At 45.5% G+C, this 19,302-nt stretch overlaps 1 protein-coding gene and 1 non-coding gene across 3 annotated transcripts in view; one reads left to right on the forward strand and one right to left on the reverse strand.

Annotated features, from left to right (window-relative positions):
- NOS1 (nitric oxide synthase 1) overlaps positions 1 to 19,302 on the reverse strand; it is a 99,531-nt gene that overhangs the window by 77,939 nt on the left and 2,290 nt on the right. The window lies entirely within an intron of this gene.
- Positions 17,386 to 17,504, forward strand: LOC118603249. Its single transcript, XR_004951136.1, has one exon. It is a non-coding gene; the product is annotated as a 5S ribosomal RNA (ribosomal RNA).

Consider the following 19,302-nt stretch of genomic DNA (forward strand, 5'->3'; position numbering starts at 1 on the left):
TTGGGGAAGCGAGGCTCCCAAGCTCTCTTCTTCCACATGCTGACATGGGCCAGACCTCGCCAAAGGACAGAGGCTGGGGCTGGCTTCAGGAAAGAGAAATAAAGCAATCGACAAACCTCTCTAGCCACTCTCGGCCTTGCCTCTTTCTCAGCTGCTTTCTAAATCAGAGAGGGCTGTTGGCTGGTGCTTGGGAGTCTGGGGCACTGTTTCTCAGAGGCTGGCCCTAGAAAGGCCACTTGATCTACTAAAGGAATTGGAACAAGGCTGGGCTTGGGAGAGGCTGGGGACAGGCAGTGTCTGCTGAGGGAGAGGAAGAGAGAGAGAGAAAGAGAGAGAAAATATGCAAGCCCTGGGTCTGAGTGAGTGGATTCTGAGCACTCATCATCGTCAATTCTAACCCTAACAACAACCCCACAATGCTAGGCCTCCCTCCTTTTCCTCCCCGCCAAAGCACATTCTCCTCTGCTGCCATATTTTTATCCTCAGCCTGACTAGCGTCAGGTTGGATCATCCCCATTTTACAGATGAATAAATTACGCCGCCGTAGGAAGACCTGCTTGCCCCCATATACAGATGGCTGGTGTCCATCAGGGTCCTCAGTCCTGGGCCAGTCAGGATAGCTGGCCACCCTTTTATCACAGGGGAAAATGTTAAGCCCCTTTCTGGCTCTGTGTTTCCGGGTTTTTTAATTTTCTCTGAACCTCAGTTTACTTATCTGTAAAATGGGGTCATTAAGTAACTACCACCTCCCTGGGTAACCGGGAAGATTAAATAGTGGATGCAGGGTGCCAGGCAATGTCACAGAGTGAAGGCTCGGGGGGGGGGGGGAGAAATGGTTTCCTGTTATTGTTATATCATATGTACTGACTGGGGCTTGCTGGCTTATAATTCCGTACACTTTTTAGTCCATCACAGTCTCGCCAAAGGTACTTCCTGTGCCATCTAGAAGGGGGCCCTTGGCTTGAAATCACACTGAGGAATCTCGCGCTAATCACAGTCCCGGGCATTGAACATAACCCAGCCTCACCCTTTGGAGCTGCGATTTAAAAAAAGAAAAAAAGAAAAAAATCACGTGTGCGTACACGCCAGAGTACATACCATGGAAACAATACTTGGCCCTGGGCCTCATTCGAGTAGTTCCATGGTTTCACTGTATTTATTTCAGTTACCTTGCTGCGAGGAAATTAGCGGCTGACTTTCAGGGACAACAGCCAGCGAGAAGGAGGGAGCCAAAATAGGCCAGCGTCTGCTGCTTACTCTCTTACTGCGTGACCTTGGGCAAGTCATTCCCCATCCCGGGCCACGTTTCTACGGCCCAAGGAATGGTAACAGCAGCAGTTTCGAGTCATTGAGAGTTTATTGTGTGTGAAGCATGATGCTGAGCCCTCCGCATGGGTGTCCCAGGAAGTAAGAGCTGTTTTTATCCCCACCCGACAGATGGACAAGGTGACTGAGGTTCAGAGAAGTAAGCCAGGGAGGCCGCCCTGGGTCTAAGCGAGTGGGTTCGGAGTACCCACCAGGGTCAATCCTAACCCTCACAATGCCACAAAGTCAAAGTCATGCCTCCTTCCTTTCCTCGCCCCCAAAGCACATGCCCTTCTGCTGCCGTATTTTTCATCCTGACCCTGACCAAGTTCACGTTCAACTGTCCCCATTTTACAGATGCAGAAATTAAGCTGCAATAGGGAGACCCGCTTGTCCTGGTTTAAGCGTGGCTTTCCACTTTTAGCACTGAAGGTCAGAGGACATCATAAATCAGCAGCAGTTGGGGGTGAAGCATCTAGAGATGTGTCTTCCAACTGGGCAGCCACATGTGGCCATTAAACTCCCGAGCTGTGGCTGTATGAGTAAAACACATACTGGGTTTCAAAGACTGGTAGGAAAAAAAGACTCTAAAATATCTCAATAATCTTCCAATACCGATTCCATGTAGAACAGAAGATAATGTTTTGGGCATATTGGGCTAAGCACAATGATTATGAAAATTAATTTTACCTGTTGCTGTTTATGCTTTAGCACGTGACTGCTATACAGTTAAAGATCACACGTGGGGCTCAAACTGCATTGCCACGGGATAGTGCAGGGCTTGAGTCTGACATTCGCGTCGGCTCTTGGACCAGAGATCTTCTCTGTGTGCCCCTGTCCCTTAGGCCCCCTTGAGAATCTGACAACTTAACCAGGCAGAAGATTCCTGGTTCTAAGAAACCAGAAAAATAACACAGACGTTTAGCAAGCATCCCACCACGTTTTGAGGTTGACCGCTGGGAAGAAGCCAGATGAGGGTAGCATGGGGAGAGAAAACCCCACTAGAACCCTATGAAGAGACAGGTAACAGTAGGGTGTCACATGGGCTGATAATAGTCCAGTATCCAACACCTCGCCGCCCAAGTATTGTTCGAAATCTAACCCATCTTTGCAATGAATGTTTCGTTAAAAAAAAAAAAAAGGCAGATCCCTTTTTACAGGTAGCAAATGAGCTCCAAGATATACCATTGGTGAAAAAAGAAAGGTGTAAACACATAAATTCTATACACGTAAATGCAGAGAACATTCTGGAAGGAACGAGTATCATTGGTCGCATCTTACGCGGCAGGCTAGAAGTCAGAAGCAGGAGGAAACACTGACTACCTTTTTTTTTCTATTTGAATATCATTTAAATTATTTTTATCACATGTATATTACCTTTTTAATTGAACCATATTAAAGAAAACAACACCCGGCCTCTGAATGCCCAGGTGTTTTCAGTTCGTGCACCCACAAAGTTTCTGATAGAGTGACAGTCCTGTTTCCCATCTCCCTCCAATCTCATTTAAAACAAATCCAAGTCCTCCATGTCTGAAAAACAAACTACTGCCACCCTCAACACAAACAAAAGACCAAAACTGTAACCCAACTGTTCTCTTTAAAAAAACAACAACAACAAAACCCAACGAAACAACCAACTTCCTTGCATCTCCCGAACAGCTAATTTGCAGTCTTTCCCCAGAGAGAACGCCACCCGGGAATCAAGCTGACATGCTTTCTCCCACGCCAGCAAATCATAGCTACAAACCTGCCAGCCTCTGCAAACCAGGGGGTAAGTCGGCGTTCCGTGTCTTGGGGATCCCAGAGACGCAAGCACCCTCGTCCCAGGGGGTCTCCCCAGACTCGTAATTCCCTTAGTTTCATGGCTACAGTCCGCCCGCGACGACTTTGAACTTTCCTGATCTAATGTCCATTTCCTCGGGGCAGGAATGAGTGCAGAGTTAGGAGTAGGAGGATTGACTATTATTTCAGGTTTGACGGTATATCCTGTTGCCGAGGGCTTGGGAAGTCCACACTCTCTTACATCGCTGCTTTCTACCACCTCTTTGAGTGACGGTTTTACAGTGTTTATCCCCAAATTTGAAATACATAGATCTTTGGCCTGGCAATTTATTATTGTTATTATTTTTTAAATTTTATTAATTTATTTTTTCATTTTTTTTAAAACTAAGTTTATTGGGGTAACATTAGTTAATATAAATATATAATTTTCAGGTGTACATTATAATTTGACATCTATATATTCTATTGTGTGATTACCACCCGAAGTGTCCAGTTTCCTTCGGCTACCATATATTTGACCCCCTTTCCCCGTCTACCTCTGCCTGGCTTGGCACCTTAAATTTAGGACTTTCTCCTGCAGATAAACTAGAAGGAACATCCTTAAACACACACACACACACACGCATGTGCATGCGCGCGCGCACACACACACACACACACATCTTCCTTGTGGGGTTGTTTGGAATATAAAGAGATCTGAGTATCCATCAGTAGGGGACTATCACATAAAGTGTGGCGTGTCCATACAATGGAATCCTATGCAGGTATTACATAAGGGGTGATTAGATCTAAAAAGATCAATGGAGAGTGATTTTCAAGATACATTATTGAATTTAAAAAGCAAATGAAGCACACATATACATGTATGTATATATATGTATATACACACACATGTTTCTGTATCCATCCCATGTATTCATCAATACTTCCATGTAAACCTGAAAATGCCCTGAACATCTCTGGGAAAACATCCAAGTTACTGGTTAACAGCAGTGGCTTCTGGGACAGAGGAGTGGGAGGCCCGGGGCCCAGGGAGAGAAAAGCTTTTGTTGTTGTTGTTGTTGTATATCCTTTTTGTAGATGGTCTATCTGGAACACAAAAAGAGCATGATTTGGTGTGCAGAAACATGGAACTCGAGAGAGGCGGCCACAGACTCAGGCCCCCAAACTTGGTGGTGAGTCGACCATTCCGTCATCAGGAGAGAGCTACCAGGCTGGCGTCTCCATGTTGGAATAGATTTAAGGGATCATGGAGCCTCATTTCATCTTCATTTTGCAAAGCTCATTTTTATGAGCTAGTTCAGCCAGCTGTAGAGCACTATATCCATCATATAGACAGAAAATTCCAGGGTTTGGGGACTGAGATTCTTACAGTTCTTAAATTCCTTCCATCTGTGGACACCAAAATTCCCCAGAGATATACCTGTCTCTCCACCCTTGTGAGATGTGTCCCATCACCTGAAGTGTTATATAGCGGTCAAAGGCATGGCCTTGGAGCCAGAAAGAGCTCCCCCAACAGCTTCATCAGTAATATCCTCATCTGTAATATGGGAACAATAAATTACATGGGACAATTAAATGGGAATGTATTTGGTGGGATAATACATGTAATGTGCAAGGCACTGTTAACTATTATGTCTAGAGTCACTTTAGATTACGCATCAAGGAAAAGGAACCACTTCAGGCCAGATATGTGAACATAATCATGATCAAGAGGATGGCCTTATTACTACAGAAAGGAAACGTGTTACCAGCGGTCTCTGAAGTGTTCCTTAAGAATCTTTAGAAAAAGATAGTACATATTTTCTACCTCCAACAAACCTTAACCTCTTTTACTTTCTTTTTATTCCTTTCCTTTCCTTCCCTTCTCTTACTCTTTCCCTTCCTTTTCCTTCATCCAAGTCCATTTATTTGTTAATTCCTACATATGTCCCACCTGAGTCAGCGAGAAGACAAGGCACTAATACAAGGATGGACAAGACAAACAGCATCCCTGCCCTCAGAGCTCACAACCTGAGGGCAGAGGGGGTGGAGAGAGATGTCAGCAACAAGTAAAGTGAGCAGAACAAAGTGGAAATATAAGGTGCTCATGGGAGCATATGTAGTCTGGGTGGCGGTGGTCAGGGAAGGCTTCCTGGAGGAAGAGTTGGCCGGCCAGATGAAGGAATGGGTGGTGGGAATGAGGGATGGAGGAGAGAAGGTACTGAGGTGGGAGGGAGCAGACATTTGAGGCACTGGACAAAGTCCACTGTGGCAGGGGGAGAAAATCAATGTCCTATAAAGCTGGAGAGGTCTTTGGGAGCTGGATCATGCAGTTCTCTTGAGAGCTAAGTTAAAGATTTTAGACTTTTTTCTTCAAGAAATGGCAAACGTGAGAGGGTTTTGAGAAGAGAACTTCTGTGGTTGGATTTATATTTCATAAAGCTCACTCTGGCTGCTGGATGGAGATCGGGCGGGAAAGGCAAGGCGGGCTATGATGAATCCGGCAGGGAGGCGGCTGCGGGCGGGATTCGGGCAGTGAAAGGGAGGAAGGAGGGAAATGGACAGATCGAAGAGATACTGATGAGGCTGAGTCAACGAGATGCAATGACTGACTGGAGGGAGGGGGTAAGCGGAGGAGGAGGTGTCCACAGGGACGTCCCCAGCTTCTGACTTTTAACAGACAGAATGGGCGGGGGGTTAAAAACGGGGGGGAGGAGGGGGCGGAAACTCATTTGATAGAGTTATCCTTCCTGAGTAGTAAGAACTAATTTAACCTGTGGTCTAGCATATTGTAAGAATCAACATTTCTTTTTGTGAAACGGAAAAGGTAAAAAAAAAAAAAAAAAAAAAAAAAAGCAACTACTTCTCAAAGTTTTTGTGAACATTACAAGGATGCTGCTGTAAAGAACACATCTTTGTAAACTGCAGGTGTCAAATGCAGAGGCAATGTTAAGTCTTTATTTTTACGAGGACATCGAGAACAGTATCTTTCAAATTGAGGAGCTTGGTATTAAGTTGAGGCTCAACCAAGTTTCTCCCCTCATGCCTTGGGTCTTTGGGTGCCCCTGGTGCAGGAAAGCTGGGTCAAGAGAATGGCAAAAAGTGCACGTGGAAAGAAAAAGAAGAATGGCGATCGTAAGGGAGCGGTGAGAACATCCATTCCCCTAACTTTAAAGTTCCCTGTGAACAGATCACAGCGTAGGCCTGAATCAGTTACAAATGAATTTCAGCAAAGGGAGAACACATTAAATAGGAAACACAAACTACAATGGCAGGAATAACTCCACGCGCGTCAGATATGTCAGTAATAATAATAAATGTAAATGGGTTAGATTTGAGTAAACGGTCAAGCCTGTCAGGTTGGCTAAATGCATCTGCAGTTGCCTAGTATTAGCATGATAGGGGGACAAGGGTCAAGGGCAGGAGGGAAAATCGTTTGGTGTAGATCTACCAGTCTCTTAACTTAGAGGCAGCGTAGTTCCGCTTTGATTTGAAAGATATAATTAAATCTCTTCTTAGCATATGTTGGCACCTAGTGAGCACAAAATAAATATTTACTGAATAAATTATCGGCAATCTTACCAACGGCAATATCTTCTACTGAATTACTATTATTAGGTTGAACCATGTGAAATCAGCAGTTTTGCCGATGATCACATTCACCAAAGTCCTACAGTTCAAACTAATATTTTGAACATTTTCCTATGTAAGTGCTTCAGTGAGCTATCTAATTTCATTCTTTTAACAACCATACAAAAGGTATGATATTATTATTCCCATTTTATAGATGTTACAACTGAGGCTCAAAGGTGTTACTTAAGTCATAGACATTGATTCAAACTAAGTTTGTCTGAACTCAAAATCTTTGTTTTTTTTTTTAAACTGACTAAACTGTTTAATTAACCCTAATAATTTTCACTCTCGGAGTGTCTAAGTAGATAATCATATAATCTATAACTATAAAAGTCTTTGCTTTTATCACTTTTGAAGTACTACTGTGTATGTTTATTTCGGTTGGCCTGATCACCACTTATAATTTTTGTCATTGGAAATTGAAAGAGGCGGTAGGGCTTTTCTACTCCGATGATTCATAATTTGGAGTCTAAAGACCCCAGAGGCGCTCAGGAGTGCCAGAAAATCCTGGAATTGGATACAAAAAATGCCCAGCCTTTGTGACTACATGTATATGTGCATTTAAATGGGGAGAGAGTCCATAGCATTAATATGGTTTTTCAATCACTTCACAATCCGCTAAGCAATAAGAATGGGAGTCACTGGGTTGACCCTACATTTTCCAGATGAGGAATTTGAGGCTCATAGATGGGGTAACACTTGCCCAAGGTTCCTAGAGATGGAACCAGAAATAGGATTCAGGTCTCTTGCTTGAGTTCTTCTCAAACTCAGGCTGCACGCTTATTTTTTTTATTGCCACCCACATGAAATTAGGATATTTACTCAGGATCCTACATTCAACAGTAATGCCAAGCTGAGGATGTGAGCCGCAGCCCTTTCTACCTAGTTATACTGTTGTTGTTGTTGTTGTTGTTGTTGTTTTGATTAAGCCCAAGGAGCCAAGTGCCTCCTCAGCTCTTACTTCCTGGAGAATCACCTCCAATTATTAACCAACTCTCCAGGATTGATAACAGGGGGTCTGAGGATACCATGGCAGGTGGAGGGAGGGGGAAAATTGTCACAAGTCATACGCACAATTCCAGAATTTTCAGGTGTCTCAGAGCCCTGTAGGGGTCCATCGACTCCATCCTAGTTGCTTGTCAAGGTAAATGTTGAAAAGATCAATTTCATAATTAGGATAAAAAGCTGAGGACACTTATCTAGTATTGACTAAGGGAGCCATAAATGATAATGGAGTTTTCAAAATAAAAAAATAAAGTAAAAATAAGGATCTTAGTATTAGAGAGATCCCTGCTACAACTCCTTTATTTATTCAGCTTTTATTGAGCAACGACTTTGTTCTTAAAAATGACCATCCTAATGAACTATGAGACTATACACTCCTTGACGGCAAAGGTCATGGCTCCCTGGTCTACCCTCAGTGCAAAGCGCTTGGCACATAGTAGGTGCTCAGTAAATCAGAGTCTCACTCTCCAAGTCTGCAACTCTTGAGGTCGCCCGAGTGCGAGGTGAGAGGGAGCAGTGGAGACGGGAGGGAACAGGAGAGCCCATCCTCCTCTGGAGCGCCATTCCAGCTGGTGGTTGCCATGCAGGAAGGTGGGGGGCTGGTGTCAGCTCACTTCCTGCCCAGCAGCTGCAGGGAGGCGATGACATGGCCCATTACAAATGAAATCATGGATGCAGGGGTCTTTTGCATACTTAGGTCACGACACTTAGACTCAGAAAGAGGAGAGCTAAAGTGGGGTCTTAATGGAGTTTGTAAAATGACTGTTGCTGGACATGGCCTAATGCCTGACTACACCATGTGGTTCGTGGACCAGCAGGCATCACCTGAGGGATGCTTAGAAATGCAGAGTCTCAGGCCCTACCCCAGACCTAAGAATCAGACTCTGCATTTTAAGATTCCCCAGGAGGTTCATGTGTATATTAGTTCATGTGTATTATAGTTTAAGAAACCAGTGTGCCTCTGATGCCTGAGTTACTTTTTTGCAGTCCCACGATGCTTCAAGCAGAACACTTCAGTCTAGGGGGTGTGATGATGTTGGATTGAACCGTGTAAAATGGCAAATATTCAACTATTTTGTGACCTATGAAAATGGTAGTTTCAAATGAAATTTCAATTTCAACCCAAACTATAAACTGTTTTGTACAAAAGTGCTTCAGACCCAGGTTATCTCTTGCTTCAGAAGGGCTCCGGCTAGATTCTACAAACAACACCCATAGGGATACACCTAACTTTCATTGGGTTAACACAAAGACCGGAAATTTCACATGCAATACAAATTTCTGGTTTTCTTGGGACACTGGAAGGCGCGCGCATACCGAGTCTGCCTTCCTGAATGTCAGTGGCCCTTTGATAGGGCGTGAGCCCTTCTATTTCCCTTGGTTCCCAGGTCAACCCCTCTCACTCATTTGTTTCTTGCCAGGACCCTGCAGAGTTTTTTGTTTTTGTTTTTTGACTGTGGGACCGCTGCTAGTGAGTGTTAAAGGGAAGCAAGGAAGGTCACCTTTCAAAGCTGCTCAACGAAGGGGCAGATGTGCTCAGTGATTTGGGTCCTGCCATAGGTGCTCCGAGTTGGTCCAGGTCCACACCTTCCCGAAAGCTCTCTGCATCGTGCCCTGTGGCAGATGCTCCCCCTGCCCTCCTCTTTCCTGAGTTAAAGCTTCTGAGAATGGTGCAGCCTTTCACACACCAGCCACCCTTCACTCCACTCCGTACCTGCTCCTTCTCGCACCTCGGTGTGTTTACAAAAACCCTTCCTGGAGTGACACCTTTCTCTCGAGAGCTTTTTCTTCTGATGTCAGACCAGTCTTTACCGACTCGTTCCAACAGGAGCTGAATGGAAACCAGCCTCCTGTTTCCATCTGAAGGAATCACACAGTCCCAGGTCCCACACGTTGTCCCTAGTGACTGTGTCTTGGGGTTACCTAAACTGGCTGGGTCTTCACCTCCTGTTGAACCAGTGCACCTGGTATTACCTTAGAAGACACCCCTTCCTCAGCACTGAGCCGCACATTCCCATCTCATTCAGCCTCACCTAACAGAGCTCTGCAGATAAAGTCACAGAAGAGAGAGAGTGACGTCACCTTGCCGACGTCACAGAGGTGGGAAGGATGATTTATGGGGGAAAGTCATGGTTAAGCTGGTAGGTCCTTGGTTCGAATCCTGACTCTGCCATTTGTCGACATTTAGAATCTCTGTGCCTCTGTTTCCTCATCTGTAAAATGGTGAGTAATAACAGCATCAACTTGGCAGGGTTCTTGCGAAGACTATGTGAAATGTCATATTTCCCCTTCATATCTTTGCACCATACCTGTGTCTCACCTATGTCATTATTTACCACTTTTCCTTAAAGCTGACTCGCTTTTTACCTTTCTTACTATAACGTCATCATGTGCAATAATACCCATGAAATCATAAATACAAAGATGCTGGCTACATTTTTCTATTCTCTTTCAAAACAAATATTTAATGAGTGAATTTTAAAAAAATGGATATGACCTCACTCCAATCATGAGAAAACACTGAACGAACTCAGATTGAGGGGTATTCTACGAAACAAATGACTAATCTTTGAAAGTGTCGGACACGTGAGAAGCAAGGAGAGATTCATAAACCATCACAGATCCGAGGAGACTAAGGAGAAATAAGCACTAAAAATGAGGTGGGACCCTGGATAAGATCCTGGAACAGAGAGAACGTCATTAGTAGACAACGTGGCGAGATTCAAATAAGGTCTGTAGTTGAATTAATGATAATATTCACTGTCAATGTTCTGTCCTTGACAATCGTACTATGGCTATGGATTATCTTTATATTAGGGGATGCTGGGAAAAGGGTATAAAGAAACTCATTGCACGGTTTTGCAACTTTTCTCTAAGACTAAAATTAGTTCAAAATAAAAAGTTTTAAAACATGGGTATCAGTTAAGCAGCCTCTCTCTCTTTCCTCCCTCCCTCCCTTCGGCACCTGGCAAGCACTCGTTAGCCTTTGTCTCTATGGATTTGCCCCTCTAGGCATTTCATGTAAGTGGAGCCTATACTCTGTGGCCTTTTTGTATCTAGTCTCTTTTACGCAGTACGATGCCTTCAAGGTTCATCCATGCTGTGGCGTGCGTCAGCACCACATTTATTTTTTATGGCTGAATAATATTCCGTTGTCTGGACGGAGCACATTTTGTTTATCCATCCATGTGATGATTGACATTTGGGTTATTTCCACATCAGCTACTGTGACTAGTGCCGCTGCGAAACTCAGGGACAAGTTTTCGTTTAAACACTTATTTTCAATTCCTAATGGGTAGGGGGTTTCCGAGTAGGGTGGTGATGGAAATGTTTTGAAACTAGACAGAGGTGACAATTGTAAAACACCGTGGATATACTAAATGCCACTGAATGGTACCCTTTAAAATGATAAATTTTACGTCACGTGAATTTTACCTCAATAAAATGGGTACCACGAGTGGAGGAGTATCTACCACCTTTTGGAAAACCTGTGCTTACGTGAGCCCAACACGGAACACAGTACCAGGCCCTTCCCAAGTGTGCAAGGAATGTTGGCCGGTGTCATTGTCATTACCGGAGCCACAGGCAACTCCCGGCTCCCACTCCAGGGTCATTTCTACAACATTACGCTGCTTCTGTCAAGAAAGTTCCTCCACGTTTAATCTACCGTACTCCTTGAAGGTCAGCAATAAAATCCCGGGGTTCCTGGGCAGCTACCACTAGAATGCCTTGCTTTGGCATCCAAGAACTCCTGCTTTCACAAGACACATGTCCGGCTGGCATGATACCGCTGGCCATCCCTCAGCTGGCCACGTGCTCAGAACAACACAGAGTGGGCATTCAACAGATACTATACTGGTTACTTGTTGACTGAACACCAAGCCCACCTCAGCAGCTTACTCAGGAAGCCTCATCTCCTCAATGACTAAATGCTTTATTTACCCAGGATCCTATGCTGTAATTTGCTGGTTAAGTACAATGCCCTGGCACTGTTCATTTGATTTTATAATGTCCACTCCCATCTCCTCGAAGTACCCGGGGATATCGTTCAGTATTTGAAACAAAAGAAAATGCCTGATTTGTTTTGAGGATTCCATGAGAATCCTACAGAAAACTGGAGACACTCCAGCACATTCTAGATCCGGGAAGCATCTTTCTGCTTGGAGCTGACGAACTGGGGTTGGTTTTATTGATGGTTATCAGCGACCTCTTCCTCTTTTCCCTCCTCTGTGCTGGTCGTTGTCCATCCCCAGAGCCATTCTCCACCCTTCTCCAAACCTATCCGGGCCCGAGGAAGAGGCCGACCTCTATGGATATCCAAAGGCTCCTTGCCCTCTGGCCTCTGATTGGGTTTGGCCACTGAGAGGCACAGATGAGGTGTGTGTGTGTGTGAGAGAGAGAGAGAGAGAAAGAGAGAGAGAGAGAGAGAGAGAGAGAGAGAGAGAGAGAGAGAGAGAGAGAGAGAGAGAGAGACTGCACGCCCTGCCTCCGCTCCATTCCATTTTAGCGCGGTGGTCTGGATACCTCTGCATTCCTCACCCTTTCCCAGCACAGCCTCTGCTGAGAGGTCTCTACCTCCAACCCCTTCCCTTGGCCCAAAGTGCTTCAGCCACACCATATTCCCTCTCTGGCTTCATTGCGCCAGGGTGGTCTTCACCCCTCCTAGTCCCTGGACACTTCCTTCACCCTCCTTTGCTGGTGCCCTAAACTGTATCCTTAAATAATTCATTCATTAAATTATCTTGGAAATCCAGGTTGCAGATACCTTCTGTTTCCTGGTTGCACCCCGACTGACAAATCTTCATCCTCATTGCGCCTGGGGTCTAGGGATGAGGACTGTTAGAAGCAGCCCTAAGGGCCAAGGGTGCAACACGTCTAAGTGGAATTTTCCTAATGGCCAGCCTCATCCTTACCGATAAGCTGATGGAGCACCCAAAATGCACCCAGCGTTTAACAGTCCCAAGAACCCAGTGAAGTGGAGTTATCCCTATGCTCACAGAAGAGGAAAAGGAGGTTTAAAGAGAGATTAAATAACTTGCCTAATGAGTGGCAGTGGTTGGGTTCGAATCCAGCTTGGATGGGCTCCAGGACCCTGCCCCTACCCCAGTCGCCTCACATCCACAGGGGTCTGATAGATTTAAGAGCCAGTGTCACGGCAAGTCAGACCCCTGCACCTGGAAGAGAAGCTCACTGACCCCCAGAAAGCTGTCCAAAGCTGCAGATCTGAATCACTCTTCGGAGCTCAAACACATTCTGGCGCGCCAAGGCTATCAAGCCAGCGGTAGAAAAGGCAACTTTGGAAGATATTCCAGGAACGAACCTCAAGCTCATTTCTCAATTCCTCAAGAGGCACAGAGCCCGTTCTGCTGCTGACAGAGGGAACTGTCGCCTGCTCATTGCTCAATGCCCCTGATGTAATGCACCGCGGAAGAGGGCTCAATTGGGATGCTAAACAGCCGTAAATGACATTGTCACCAGCCTTCATAAAGCGCAGTGACTCACAGCCCTAATTAAAATGCTGAGGGAAAAATGTAAAGAAAGGCTGCCGTGGAAAACAGTGACATTTTGCAAAACTGCGGATTATTTCTTCCAGGAAAAGAGGTGCTCATGAGGGTGTGTCTGTATGTGCATGTGTGTGTCTATGCGTGCGGAGGGGAGGGGTTTAGGGATGGGGAGGCTGAATATTATTCTCCTAAGAAACGCGAAAAAATTTAACACAGAGGAAAGTCTAAATAAAGCTACTCCTGCCATCCAACTTTTTGTTATGAAATATTTAAACAGAGAAATTTTAAAAGACTAGTACAACCCCTATAAACTTCCAACTTGATTCAATTGACTATTAGCATTTGCCCAGTCTATCCATCCTATCTATTAATCAATTGATTGGTTAATCATCTTTCCATCCATCCTTCGATCCATCATTTCTTGCTCTTATTCTATCTATCATCTATCTATCTATCTATCTATCTATCTATCTATCTATCTATCTATCTATCTATCCATCCATCCATCTATCTATCTAGTGTATCGTCTGTCTTTTATGCAGAACCATTTGAAAATAAGATGCTTCAGCCCTAAATTCTAAAGCATGTAGTCTAGAAAAAAAAGATAGTGGCCCACTAAAACCATTACTATACCCAAGATGATTAACTACACTTGCAAAATCTCACCAAATATCCAGTTAAGGTTGTTTTTTCAACAATGGTAACCTCGGCCATAAATCGAATCCTCCCTGCTTAGCAGAGAGAAGTCAATGTACCGCACAGAAATGGAGTGAGAAGACTTTTGGCTTCTCAAGCAAGAAGACTTTTGGCTTCACGGGAGCTGGTTCCTGTCACTAGAGTCTCAAGATGAAGTGTACAGGGTACATTGCTTGACTTAGGCATCTGTTTGGAACCAGACGAGAAATCCACCATGTCGTTTTGAAAAAGAACCCTCCTCCAAACTAAATCTCTGCATGATGTCTTCCAATGTAATCACCCATTTTAACCACAAAATGTGGCTCCTGATGACTTCTTGCTGTTTCTGAAACGCCGATATGCCCTCAAAAGCCCCCAAAGGTATCACCTCTCGGGGAATTCAGAAAGAACTATTATAATTTTTGAAGGCAAGCCTTGAAGAAGATACCCCCAAGAAATCCTGGGCAGGGAAGGCAGCAGTTAAGGAAGTAACATTTACCTACATGTAGGAGTTTTGCATGTTGGTTAAAAAATAATCAAAAACAATAAAAATAGCAAGCCGAAAAATATCCATCCGGTCTCATTATCTTATACCATGCTTTGCAACAAATAAAGGAGTTTTGTTTCAAAGACTATCATATTAGGGGAGAAATGACAAATAAAAGTCTTTCCAGCTTAGTCTCGTCTTGATAAACTAGCACATAGATGTTGTTGACTCTTTTCATTACTTGAATTCTGTTACATTAATGTAACTGGTCTTTGTTTTCCTTATTGAATATTGCAGAGCTAAGAGACTGCTTCAAAAATCAAAGAGAAAAACATGCCCAAAATATGTCAGTTGCTATTGAGTATTATTCTAATTTATCTCCGAAGGTTACATTTTTGCTTAAAATTCCTGGAATAAAACACAGCATGACGTGGTCCACACGGCTCTTTTAATGACCAAAGAGGATGGGCCGACCACATGATTTTCCCCATTGCATTCCAGTTATTGGCAAGTCGATCTCTTTCTTGGACACGGGGGGTGCTTGAGGATGGAGATAGCCTCTTGAATTCCTTTACGCCCCAAGCCTCTCTTATGGGGTCTGGCACAGAGCTGGGAGTCAGGGCTTGTTTCTTAGATGAAGATGCAGCTTTCCTGACTCTTGCTGATGATATGAAATCCTCTAACCGAGAAACACTGGCTGCTCATCGAAACGAGCTGAACTTGGGCAAGCTTTTTTGAGTTCACAAGCTCCCTTCTTCATTTCTACCTGGAAACAGGTTCCAGAAAGGCTCATCTTTTTAGCCCCCATGGTAGCTAGCGATTTAGCTATCAGGTTTTGCATAAAGAAGAGATTCCTGAGTATTGTCTAATGCCAGTGGGCAAAGGTTCCCTGCAGAAGCTGTAACACTTTTCAGGACATCCCTGAAAATCTGTGAAATTGCTTTCAAGTGCCTTCCATTCCAAAGCATCTCAGATGGCCAAAAAGGACTGTGTTTTCTGGGGAATCTTAATTGAGAAGAGGTGATCTTATGATGGTAGGTGACAGAATATGTAAATCGGAAGTGGGAAAAAGGAAAACATTGCCCAGGCTGGAAGAGGGAGCTCTGCTCCTACAAATGGCTCTGTGCTTTCGATCCTCTCAGAGCACCCTTTCTTTCTGGAACTGCCAGCAGAAATCAGATGCAGCCGATGGGCAAGAATTGGGCAAATGTCTGTCTTGGGTGAGGCAGAGAATGTTACAGTTAAAAAGGTCTTCGAGGGAAAAATAGTCCAGGGGTTATGAGCTGCGGTGTCTTGAAGGTCCAGGCAAGTGACATAAACAGTACTTAATGAAGGGGCCTGTGACCTAAAGGCAACAACGACGACAGCAACAAAACACCCGAACCAAACCGAAACACAACGCAAACCCTGTGCCGGCCGAAGAGAACAGACCCGCGGGCCTCCGAATGGAGTTGACCTTGAATTTCAACTCCTTCATTTCAGAAGAGAGAAGACTGGGGCTGGGTGAGCAGAAGGGTCACGGCTCACGTCAGCTGGCTAACTAAACGGGTCTCTCCTTTTTGCATATATTTTTTTTTTTGTTCCGACATTGAAATTGGCCTGACACCATCCCCCTGCCCAGGGTTACGCATACACCATCTCACTGAATCCTCCTAACAACCTCACGCAGCAGTTTTAATTCCCATTCTACAGACGACGTGCCTGAGGTGCGGAGGGGTTAACTCACTCACCCAGAGTCACCGATTCCACAAGTGCCCGACCGAGCCTGGTATCAGATGCTTCCCCGGGTGGCATCCTCTTTAGTTTCTCAGTGCGATGTTCTGCCTTTTGACCAGGCCGCACTTGACCAAGTTCAGCACTGGAGACTCTGTCACTTGGGTGGGGGTGGGTGGCTACAAATCAAAAGGCTACCGGCCCCGTTGCCATTTCCTCTGAGAAGTCTTCCCTGATACGCCCAGCCACCCATCCTGGGTGCTGCAGCAGCATTTACCTCCACCTCTCTTGCAGGAATTTCCTGCCTGGCATAAGGTTTGTTTGGTAGCCGTTGCCTGACCAGACCACAGGCTTTGTCAGCGCGGGGCTCACACCACCTTAATCTGGTACCTGCCCTTGGGGCCCGGCCCTGGGCCTGCCCTTTTACACTCATCATTACACACTGGACGAATGTGCTGACGTCTGCTGCAGAACCACACATAACTGCTGCTTGGCTCTGGCTTATTACCACTAAACACGGCTATGCCAAGATCCACTGCCCGCTATACCCTGTTAGCTATGCTTTTATTGGAGACCTCGGGGCATTTTCTGTTGACAGATCATTTTCATTTAATACAGTCAAGTGGACTCAACTTTTCAGCATTGCAGGAGGCTGCTCATCGTTCTCCTTCGCCAGGAACAGGCGTGGGATAAAAACATACGCAGGACTTGCAAAGTTTGGGTGGGGGGGTCAGCTCAGCTGTCAAAACAAACTGAAACCAATGGCTTTGGTGAAACCCATAGTAGTTAGACAGGGTTTATTAGCTCCTACGATTACTTGGTTCCTAACGTTATACCTGATATGTCGCTTTTTAAAGGAATTTCCTCTCTGAAAGGACAGACAGGTCAACCATTTGGATCAATTCCCAACATTAGATGGGGTCTCAGGGCTCATGTGCACTAGATGGGGTCTCAGGGCTCATGTGCACCAAGGTCATGGGGGGAGAAATCATATGCAGTCTCTCTGAAGAGTTTGTCCGATCTATGACAACAACCAGGAAAAAGAATTAAATTTCCTTTAAGTTCAGAATCCATAGGGGTTCTCTATACTGAAGTAAATGTGGCATCATATATGAGCACTAGGCAAAGAGTCAAGACTAAGACTCTATTCCAGCTTTGTTGATACTATGCTGTGTGACTTTCAGCAAGTCACATACCTTTTCTGGGCTTCAGTTTCTCCATCTGTAAAATGCAGGTGATGGACAAGAGCCGAAGGTGTTAGAATCTCCTGGAAATGTCTCCTTATAAATACAGAACTTCGTCTACGGCCATGTCACCCTGAACGTGCCCGATCTCATCTGATCTTGGAAATTAAGCAAGGTTGGGCCTGGTTAGTACTTGGATGGGAGACCACCTAGGAAGACCAGGTGCTGTAGGTATAAAAAAAATACAGAATTTCAATCTCCCTTGGGGACAGTGTTTTAGATCTCTCTCTCTCTCTCTCTCTCTCTCTCTCTCTCTCTCTCTCTCTCTCTCTCTCTGTGTGTGTGTTGGGGGATCGCTCTGCCTTTAACCAGTGCCTTGGTGGATTCTGACGCTGATGGTCTACAGGCTGATGTTTGGCATTTGCTAGATTAGATGATGTCTAAATGCTATCATACATTAGAATAAGGAAAATGGTCATGTTGCAGCCTTTGCGTTGTTAACCATACACACCCACACTGGCCCGTGATGGGAAGCACGTCCCTTTCTTCACACCGGCCAGATGAAAATTGGTCCTGGAATATCAAATTCCACTTCTGCGCAATCCGATTTCTAATAGGAAAAAGCCTCTGTTCTAACGGGTGCAGACTGTTGCCAGAGGCTCTCAACCACGTTCCAAGGCTCACCAAACCACGCACAGACCCACAGAAACCGAGTGACAGGCAACACACCGAGTCTTGTCATAAGACAAGTCAAAACATACACCCAAGAAGACAGCACAGTCAAACCTGTGTGTACTCAGAATACCCAGGTGAACTGACCCCCGAGTCTTCCTGTATCCTTGGGAATCAGCATCCCCACAATGGGGAGGTTTTGGACAGCTGTCTGGGTGGTACCGTGGACAGCTCTTTGCAGCTCGGCTCCAGAGACCCTTGGAAAGCAGCCTACCCCACCAGACCACTCCCAGCTTCTCACCCTTCCTGGTGTGGTCCTTCCCCATGCAAGACTGAAACTGGGGTGGAGGGGTGGCTCTGGCCATTTGGGGGGTGGATTGAAGAAGAGGCAGGAAGAGCAAAGGGCAGGCTAGTGTGGAAACCACATCTACAGTACTAGACCCAAATGGTTGCTACCAGAAGACCTCCCTCTGGGGTTCCCCTTCTTGTATGATCGCCAATCTTGGCATAAAACTATCATTTCCAGAACTGACACACACATTTTCACAACTATTCAAAACAACCCCTGGTAGGAATTACTGTTCTCATTGTGCAGATAACGGAACTGAAGCTCAGAGAGGTTGAGAGACCAGCCAGAGGTCACACAGCCACGGCATAAGTTAAGCTTAGCCCCAAGCAGAGATCGTTGCCAGACCCCATTACTGTGTGGCTTGCTCTATCCATACATGGTGTGGGACTTTGGGGAAATCAGAAAGTCTGGAGATACAGCCATGCTCCTGAGTGTTGGGGTAGCCTCTGTCCAAGCAGATCTATCAGGAAATAAGGCTGTGGGTGCTCTGGCAAGAGCACATGTTAGACTGCTTATGTGCCCAGAGACGTACCAAAAATAAAAATAAAAAAATCCCAAATTAAGAAGTCAAACACTGGAACTGAGGTCTACAGCTGCGCCGCTTACTAGCTAGGTGACTATGGGCACGTCGCTGGGCTTGCCCTGCTCAATTACCATCTCTGCAAAATGGGATTCGGATTGCTGTGCTGGTGACCTGGGGGTATTCCAGGAATACCTCGCGTGTGACAGTGCCCTGAGGATGGCACAAAGCCATGTGCCCTTCGGGGCTTGGAATCAGGCTGGGGGAAAGCACTGGGGTGGGTGGTGGCGGTAGACATGGCGGGTCACAATGTCCCCCTCCGCGACCTGCCAGGGCTTCTTGCGTCTGTCTGCTGAGACGCCAGAGGGCAGAGAATGGATGCCACCCCTGCGGCCTGGGGCACGAGACGCTCCTTCTCCATTTCACCTTACATTCAAAATAACAACGGGGAGGATCGATATTCCCTCGTGTCTTTGTGAAGCTGCAGTGTT

Source organism: Rousettus aegyptiacus, unplaced genomic scaffold, assembly GCF_014176215.1.
Source record: "Rousettus aegyptiacus isolate mRouAeg1 unplaced genomic scaffold, mRouAeg1.p scaffold_m13_p_5, whole genome shotgun sequence".
Lineage (NCBI taxonomy): Eukaryota > Metazoa > Chordata > Mammalia > Chiroptera > Pteropodidae > Rousettus > Rousettus aegyptiacus.